This window comes from Serinus canaria, chromosome 5, assembly GCF_022539315.1.
Source record: "Serinus canaria isolate serCan28SL12 chromosome 5, serCan2020, whole genome shotgun sequence".
NCBI classification, from domain to species: Eukaryota; Metazoa; Chordata; class Aves; order Passeriformes; family Fringillidae; genus Serinus; species Serinus canaria.
In genome coordinates this window covers 27,467,979-27,477,560 of record NC_066319.1, presented here as the reverse complement: position 1 = coordinate 27,477,560, position 9,582 = coordinate 27,467,979, and the positions used below count along the sequence as shown (strand labels likewise).

At 44.0% G+C, this 9,582-nt stretch overlaps 1 pseudogene; it reads right to left on the bottom strand.

Moving 5' to 3' along the window:
* Positions 1 to 4,642: 4,642 nt before the first annotated feature.
* On the bottom strand, positions 4,643 to 6,637 carry LOC108961300 (inositol 1,4,5-trisphosphate receptor-interacting protein-like 1; annotated as a pseudogene).
* Positions 6,638 to 9,582: the final 2,945 nt, after the last annotated feature.

The window sequence follows — 9,582 nt, the reverse complement described above, 5'->3', positions numbered from 1 at the left end:
TATTGATTTTTTTTCCTATTTTTCTGTGATTCAGTGCTTCGGTTGTTAGAATCCCCAAACACAGAGCAAGAACTGCTATGGTTTATGTCGTCTATGACATATAAATTGTGCAGTATACACTTAAAAACACAATCCATCTGTACCTTGGAATCATTTTGACTTTTCTGTGGAATAAAATGGATATACCAAGTCAGTTTGAATGAGGTGAAAACTACTTAAAGAGAGAGACTTAGACATTCCTACTTCTAATTGTGCTATTTTTAATATTTAATAAAAAATAATTTCTTATTCCATCAGAATTGATTTGTCCATCTTTTGTTAATCCTTTATTAAATTAAAATTAATATATTGGCAACTTCTGAATTTCTAGGTGAAGCTAATAGCTGTGAATCTTGGATTCATAATTGGTTACAATGCACAGAGGCAAAAAACTTAACGGTCTTTTTGAGGAACTGATTAATTTGCTCTCAAGAGTGGATATATAAACATTAATTATGTTCTGAAGGGCTTTAGCTATTAAAACCAAGTTTAAAAAAATACAGGACAGTTTAAATTATCAGTTCTGCTTTTAACAGTGATGGCCAAAATCACTGGTGTCCCCAGTGTTCCACACAGTACTGTTTGGCACCAAGCTCACCTTGCATAAGCTGGACATTTAAACAGTTGCTCAGCACATCCCCCATACAAAACTGTCACCAGGCTAAGGGGATTTTGGTCAGAGACACCTACCTTTTTCTCTACAATTCCAGTTTTGGAGAGATGTTATCTTCAATATTGTTGTTCAATATTGTGCCTGTTAGAGCAGTTTTTAGGACTATTATTAAGTATTTATGAGTGCTTGCATCATGATTTTTGCAGGCCTCAAATAGGACAAGAGAGTAGTCAGAGTGTGTACCTACATGTATGTGCATTGCAGGGACGGGGTTTGGAGAGGTGTGGCATTAGGTGTACCTGCTGTGCCTGGGAAGGGCCCGGTTTCACAGGGCCAAGGCACTGTGAGCACAATGAGGCCCTGCAACTCTGACCGGTAGCAAAAGTTGAGAGCAAAGACTTTTCCCTGGAGCAGTGAGGTTTACACCTTTGCTCAAATCAAAATTAGTAGTTATGAGCCATAACAATTGTCTGTACTTGTGTCATTCTTTCTTGAATGAAAATCAAACTAACAAACACACTCCTGAAGGTACTTCTCTGGGGCATACATTTTGAGTAAATTAACAAACTTCTGTTATGTCTTGTTGGGGTTAATGAGCCTTTCATTTGGGCAAGGTGGTATGTATCAGGACTTGTCATCAACTTGTGTTTCCTCACCCAGCTTCTATTTCCCAGCCCATGCTTCTTCAACTGAATGCTGCAGTGGAATCTCACCTGCTGCTTTGCTGCTGCATTTCATTTGGGCCAATAAGTCTGTTCTCTCCTTGGACCAGAGCTGGATTAAGATGCTCCTTTTTTAATTAGAGCATCTTATAATATTCCCGGTTGCCTATATTTTTTCTTCTTGCTCTGTTTTAAAGTGCATTCTTGCACTTCAAGAATGATGGAGATATGTTCCAGATGAATGATGTTTGTGAGATAAGAATACAGCATTTCTCATCCATAGTTTACTATGACAATGCACTGTTAATACATCTTCTTCAGCAAGCAGAAAAGCAATTTTAGTTTCTTTCGCTTCAGTGTTTTGCAAAGTATCAAATCATCATTGAATCAGAGCAAGAGTAAGGCTGATGGCAGGCTCTCAGCCTGCCTTCTGGATGGGTGAGACAGGTTTTGCAAGATCTGGTAAGAACTGGAACCTTAGGAAATGATTCTCTGAACTTTTAGGTTCTACTGCTGTCCCTGAGAACCTATATTTTGATATGTTGTCCAGGAATGATCAGAACAGAATACATGTGTATTCCAGTTTTTAGCTTCTCTAGAAGAGTGGTAAGAAAGACAGAGACATAATGTCTGATACATGCTGTGTTTAGTCAATCCCCAAATAAATTCAAGGAAAAGATAACCGGTCTGTCCCTATAAGTAAAGGATGTTAGAAAATGTTAAATAGGATGTTAGAAAATAAAGGATGTTAGAAAATGAATTCTTTTTCTAGTGGTTTTGTATTTACCCTTTTTGGTTGGGATTCAGGGGCCCTGAGGGGATAAGAGGGATAGGGTTTTCTTCTCCCCAGCTACTTGAAGTACTAAAGAAATAATCCCACCCATTATGAAAGCAAAGCACAAAAATGTTCATTTGAAAATTTATTTCTTCACAAATCTAGCACAGTATGAGACACTGAAGCTTTATTCTAAGATATGCCTTTCTGTGACATCACAAATTAGAATGCTTAAATTACCATATCAAGGAGAGAAAACTTATTTTCCTGTTGATATATAAAGAAGGAAAATAGTTTCAGAAATAGTTAATTGTAGCTTTTCTGGGAGTAGTTGCATTTATTTGTCCTCAAAATGGTTAGTGGGGAGGATGAAAGTGTGTTTCTGCCATTAGCAATGATTTAACACCCTTCTCTTTAGACACAAGGAGTCTCATGCTGGTTTGCGGTATTCAGACTACAGAGATTCAGTTCCAGAAGTGGAGAGCTCATACCAACAGCCAAAAACTTGCACGTTGCTGTTTGGCAGGTGGAGCTGTTGATGTTCTCCATTAGGTCGGGCAATGTGTGGAGTTTGCCAGTCTCTGCAAAGTAATTGCAATTTTGGCCATTGTCCCAGGACTGTGGCATCTCTGGAGGAGCTGCAGCACAGCAAGGAGGGGATGTGGTACTGCTTCTCCTGACTCTGAAGTCCCTTTTTCTTGTAGCCCCATCTTAGCTGCTCCCAGGCTTCTCCCTATATCTGGTAGAGAAAACTCCCTCTGGGGCTGGGAAGCCAGGGAACCAGAAAGAAAATCACATTCTGAAAAATTTTTTTTTTTAATGTTAACTAGCAGAAAACCCAGCCACTGCCCCGGGAGGGTGAAGAATACAGCTGCCACTGGAAAAATACCTCATCTTCTCCCAGCATGAAGCCCTTAGGTCTGGCTACCCATCAAAATATATCCACAAAACATAGAATTCCTTCAAAACAGATAATAAGAACAATTTGGAGAATGGGAAGATTTCCCTATGAAAATAGATGGAGGAGGTGAAGTTTGTGTATTTCTTTGTGAGAAGATGAGTTACATTGTATATGGTCTGCAGGATGCCAAATAATAGAGAGGAATTTCCTGTGAGTCCTGTGCAAGCTTCCTGAGTGCAGTAACAGGAGAGATTGCTGAAACAACAGAGACAACAACCAATGAAAAAATAAGAGAGAAGGGGATACTTTTATCTATACCATAAATAACCTATCTTCAGGAGGTTTGTGGAGTTCAAGCCCAGCAATCACTAACAAAGCTCCAGTTGCTTTCCTTGAGGCATTTAAGTAACTGCATGACCACAACTGATGTTATGACCAGCAAGATTGTACCATGATACATCCTCTTTGAAAACCCTGGAAATTATTAAACCGTGTGTTGCGTGATTTGAAGACTGTTTAAAAAATTTCCCTTCTTTTGCTATTCAGAGGAAGCCATGAGTTTGAGAGGCTTCAAATACAAATTCCCTTAGTTGTGACGACATATAAGGTTTGGGGTTTTGCTAATTATTGATTTCTAGCTTTTAGGGAGTGCTTTAGTGAGCAACTCTCTGCTGACATGAGACGAGGATCAGCTTGGCAGATGCTGCCTATGCTTCTCCTCAGCATTCTACAGAGGATGACTGGTGCTCTACAAGGGAGGATCTTCATCTCTAGCACTTTGTCATCTTGATGAATATAGATTATATTACCATGCTTCTATCATTAAAAGGAGAATATGCTGTAAGGGTTTAGTTTATACTCTGGAAGGAGAAATGCTTTTGCTTTATCTCTCTATGTTCTGATCTTGCCCATGCTGTATTATTTGTACTCAGAGCTTCAAAAACTTCACAGACCGAGTTACCACAATTGTCATAGGACCTGGATATAGCATCCATCTCCCCAGCTTGAGGCAGAAAAGGCGGCTATGCAAAGTAAACTTGAGCTTGTATGCAAGGGAGACATGGAGAGCCTGTGCAATGACAGGCTGTAAGCAGTAGGTAGTGAGAATTGTGTGTGTTTATTAAAAAACGCTTGCTAATAAGAGTGCCTACTCCAGCCAGTCACAGATTCACAACTAGTGAAATTTACAAATGCTCTAGGTCTGGTTGAGTTAAAGGAGAGCTCGCACCATCCAGATACTGAAATATTCCTGTTTATTGAAACAATAACAAAGAGGGTTCTGGAATGCACTAACTAGAGGGCATTAATATATAGAGTAAAAGCACTACCTAGAGTGTCCTAACATATGTATATAGTAAATTCTCTAACTAGAGTGTGTTAATATATGTAGCAAAAGCACTAACTAGAGAGTTCCAATATATATAGTAAATTCAATAACTAGAGGGTATTAGTAAGTATAGCAAATGCACTAATTACAGGGTACTAATATATACTGTAAATGCACTAACTACGGGAGGTTCATATAGACAGGGTCTGTCAAGAGTCCCCAGAAGCACAGCTCTGTGCACAAGGATCTCTTTCAATGGCTGTGGACCAGCAGTTGTTTGAGCCGATGCAGCTCAAACAGCAGCGAACTTACTCGTGCAGTGAACTTACTCCTGCACGGCCTTGGTGTGGGCATCTGGATTGCTGGCCAGGTGCTGGAAGAGGTTGGGTGGTTGAGCCACCTGGAAGTCAGAGGGCAAACTGATCTCCTCAGGAAGCCTCTTGTTGCATATGATGAAGTGGTTAAGCTGTTTTATGTCCAGTGAGCAGCGGAGGTACTTCAGGATATCCATCAGTCTCTGCTGGAAATCCCTCCTGCGCCGCCGTGTCAGGGGTACGGTGTTCAGCAGGTACATCACCACTGTCTTCAGTGGTGTACTTCACCACTGTCATTGCTGGAAAAATCTCAACCCCTCAGGATGCTGCTGAGGAGCTGCAGGAATTTGCAGTGCCAACTGAAGGGCCTGTCTGGAAATATGCCTGAAGAATTTTTCCTCTGCCACAGCATAAGTCTCAAGCCACGTTGTGCTTGGGACGCCTACTTCTGCAGTCTGGCTGCCCACAAAGATATCTGAGTCTCCTTGTCGCACTCCAAAGATCACCTCAACCATGAAGCTTTCCTTTTCTTTGCTTAGGTGAAATTTACAGGAGCGGCTGCAGGGCTGCAACGTTAAACGCCATTGACAGGACTGAGGCAAAAGCATCCAGGCTATTCTCATGAATCGATAAAACCAGTGGACAGTTTTCTCCACATCTAGATAGGAACCAGTGCAGAGGGTGTGCAGGAGGCTGGGGTCCTGTTTCATTTTCAGCTCCTCCTCAGGGTGGTGGAGGAAACACAGCATGTCCTTCCCCAGCCTCTCCCTTGTGCAAGTGCACAGCAGCTCCACACGGACACAAAACTTCCTCTGGAGCATCTCTGCAGTGTCCAGCTCCAGGTGGAAGGCATGTCCTGGAGGGGGCCTCAGGGGTACAAGCATGCGGTACACAACATCTTGTGCACAGGAACTCTCGCCTTCAAAGGCAGTGCCCACTCCAATGGCTTGTTGTGGCACTGGGTAGAAGCTGTTGGACAAGCCTTGTCCAAAGACATGTATGAGTTTGTCCATCAGGTCCATAATCATGGTGCAGCCTTTGTCCAGACCCAGAACAGGCAACTGTATCTGCTCTTCTGGAAAGCTTCCAAAGTTCCTTTTGATGCTGCAGTCGTCATCTTCTTCATTTGCATCGCCTTTGTCTTCTCCATTTCCAGCAGCATTGACTTCCTCTACTTCCTCATCGTTGTTTACTTCTCCCTTTGCATCATCATAGCCTTCTTTTGCTTCATGTCCAACACTGCTTTCTGCCTTTGCATCAACGTTGCTGCCTTCTTCCTTTCCATCCCTATTGTCCTCTTCCACATTTGCATCATTGCTTTCTATGTCTTTCTTTGCAGCTATGTTGTGTCCTTCTTCTTCCTTCACCGAGTTGCTGCTGGAGCCCTCCTTCTGGTCACTCTTGTCTGGATCACATCTAATTTTCTTGAGTCCAAAGCGCAGTGCCAAGAGGAGGATGAGGATTCCAGTCATAGCCAAGAGCTGCCACATGAGCAGAGCTCCCCAGGCCTCACCGCTCTGCTCCAGTTCCAGAATGAGCTGAGTCATCTGCTGGTTCAGATACTCAGCACGCTGCTGCATGTGCTCCAGTGCAGCCTCATCCAGCCCATCGCCGGCATGCTGCAGGTACTGGAGGAGGACTTGCATGAGCAAGAAAAGGAACTTAATGGTGAGCATGGCCTTAAGGAGGTGAGCAGGGGTTGAGTGGGGATGGGGAGAGGATAAGAGCCCCAGGGATCTGATGTCAGGAAAGCGGGGGCCAGGCAGCTGCCAGGCTGCGAGGCCTGTGCCACTGCCCCAGCTGTAGCACTGTGCTCTGCCAAAGACACTCCCACGAGGGACTGGCCTCTGGATGCACAGTAAGAAGTGGCTCCCCGGGTACTTGCGTTTCTGCCGTAGCCTTCGCTCAGTATTCAGCACAGCCTCCTGTCTGCATGCAAGCATGCCACTTGCTGAGGCTGTACTGGGGCAGTGCTCCCTGCTGCTTTGTTTTATAGCTGCCCCCATTGTGACACTGGGGCTGTGATATCACAGGTGCCACAGTGCATCCTGGCCAGGCCAGCCACGCCCTTCATCTCAACTTCAGTTCTGGGACTCCTAATGGCCCTGGGCAATCAAAGGCCTGATACACAGGAAGAGCAGCCCCAGGGGTTATGGGTCATAAGGGAGCCCACAGGGGTTCCCTTGACAAAACAGGCAGAAGTCCCCCTCCAACCCTTTTCAATCTGAAACTGGGTGACACAACCCAGGAATGCTTTGTTCCTGGAAATCTTCTGCTGTGAGATGGAACTGTTTCCCTTGGTGCTGACCTGTGTGTTTGTGGGGGTGCTCTTGGGACCTAAGTGGCACCCCTGGATGTGTAATGCTCAATATCCTGGTGGTGACATGGGGCTTCTCCATGGCAGGATCTCTATTCCTGCTGTGCTGCTGTGGGAGGACCTTGACTCCATGGAGATATTTCCCAGGGGTGATGGACAAATGTGGGGGGTGATTTCCAGTGGGCAACTCCCGCTGCTGACAGAACACAGTGTTCTGTGTCTCCAACAAGTTCATTTCTGCAGTGCCGAAGCCCCTGAGAGGGTCTGGGATGAGCAGGATCTTCATTGTCTCCCAGTGAACACAAGGAGGCACAGCAGTGGTGCCTCCTGCTTGGTCCCTGCCCAGCCAGAGCTTCAAGGGAGTTTCAGAGCCCATGTGAAGTGGCCAGCAAGGCCTGAGAGTGCAAGGGGAACACAGGGTGAAAATCTGCTTGGTAGGCACCGTGTTCAGTGGCTGCTGCAACAGGGAGATCATTGAGAGGGGGAGTCTTGCTGCCCATGGATTTCCCTTTCCCTGCTGAGTCCCACATCTTCCCCTCTTTTTGCTTGTAGTATGAGGTCAGATGAATGACATCAAATTCCAGTAGTGTCTGCACAGTATATCTGTATCCACAGCAGTGAAAAAATTGAGTACTACCTAATTTAGCAGGCATTTTCTGTTCAGTTCATTTCCCGCTTCCTGACCACTTTTTGACTTGAAGGTTAGGGGACAACATGGCCTTTACTCATCATGTCTTCATGGCCCATATAATCTCTCATTTTTCTAAGTTGCCTTATCACAGCATCTTTAGATCCTGCATTGCAGAGTAGGAATGAATTATCAACTCGAGGGTTTAGCAAGTTTCATATCCTGGCAATGCGATAATGTTTTTGAGCTCTTGCTGCACAGCAAACTAACTTTGGAACTAACCAGGGGATATTTCCTGAATGTCAAACAGGTGCTGTGGCATCTCTCATTAAAGAATCTCCAATTGCTAACTTCTGAGGTGTTTTCCTGGTGACACTGGTTCTAAGATGGGTGGTGGGGTCTGGTGTGGCTCAGCTTTAAGTACTTGGCTTTTCCTGGATCTGGTCTCTTTCTCACGTCCTCTGTATTCCCCAATCCCAGATTACAATGTTTTCTGCTTACACTTCTGTCTTACTCTTCTTCTAAGTGCTGCTGTCATCCTGACTACTCCATTTCTTGAGGCACCAGCAGAGCCTTAAGAGCAGGACATGGAATAGAATAAAAGCTCATATCTGCTGCTGCTGCAAGGCATTCCTAAGCATAGATCCCCAGCCCATGCAGATCTTGTTCAGGGTTTTCTGCTCCATGTGCTGCACAGAACAATTCATCTGTTGTGCACAGCACTAAGGGGTGACAAATTTCCCCAAGTGCCCCAGGGCAGGATCATGGACATTTTAGAGAGCCTTATTTACAGCATCAGATAGTACAGAGCCCGCCAGAGCATCATTTCTGCTGCAGCACTCTCTGCCCACAATTGCCGACAAAGTGATGCACAAACACTCACAGACCCAGCATTTGTTCTAGCGCAATATTTATTGGCAACTTTGTCCTGAGGGAAGCTCCAAGAGGGAGCAGCAGCAACTCCCTGAGGGAATATGGACTCTCCCAAATATGGAGGGCATTCAGTGTCTAGGTGGTAACATGAGTCGTGGCTTCCAGGCTCCTTGCCATGGCCTTTTCACAATTGTTCTTTATAAATGAGCTTTGCAGAGAGAACACAGTAGGTTGGGGGTGGGGGGAAATAGGAACTATGAATTTTGTGTTTATGAACTGTATTTCTGTGAGATGTATTTACTGCATTTATTTACTCTGGATTTATGAGCCATAGTTCATACATGAACTGTGTATTCTGAATTCAGAATATGAATTCTGCAAACCTAGACCCAAATATGTGTTTAGGAATGTTGTTACAATTTCTGGAATATAAAGAAGCTTTTCTAGAGCCAGAATTGAGACACATGCTATTTTTTTTTGCCACATCAGCTGCAGAATTAGCAGTTTTCCTGCAAGCATGATGCACATCTTCCCATTTCTTTTCAGGGAAATGCATCATTCCATGCCAAGTTTATGAAAGAAATAACTTACAGGGCATGGGTGCTACGGTTGTGGCAAATATGAGAATATGACGGTTGAAAAACTGAGCACTTCACACAGCAAACAACAGAAGTGTTCAGGGGATCACTTTTTATCTCAACTTTCCCAAATTTATTAAGGTGTCTGATGAACAGAAAGCAAAGGGTGATGCTGTGCCACCCTCCAGTCTGAAGGTCTGTCCAAAGTCCTGACATGATGTATAGGAGTGTCAGGAATGGGAGACCATGTTTTTATACAGATATGGAGGGTCACAGCCAACTCTTGGTGATGGGAAGTGGGGGTGGGAGGGCACATAAACAGGGTAACATCTGAGAGAGCAGGTGTATCATGGCAATGGAGAATGAATGAATGAATGAATGAATGAATGAATGAATGAATGAATGAATGAATGAATGAATGAATGAATGAACGAACGTTGTCATTCAGACTGAGCTTCAGTTAAGAAACCTAATTAAGACCAGAACTACCTGCTTTTGAAAAATAAAAGACAGGAAAAAATTATTGCAAACAGCATTGCATTTGCTTCCCAAAGA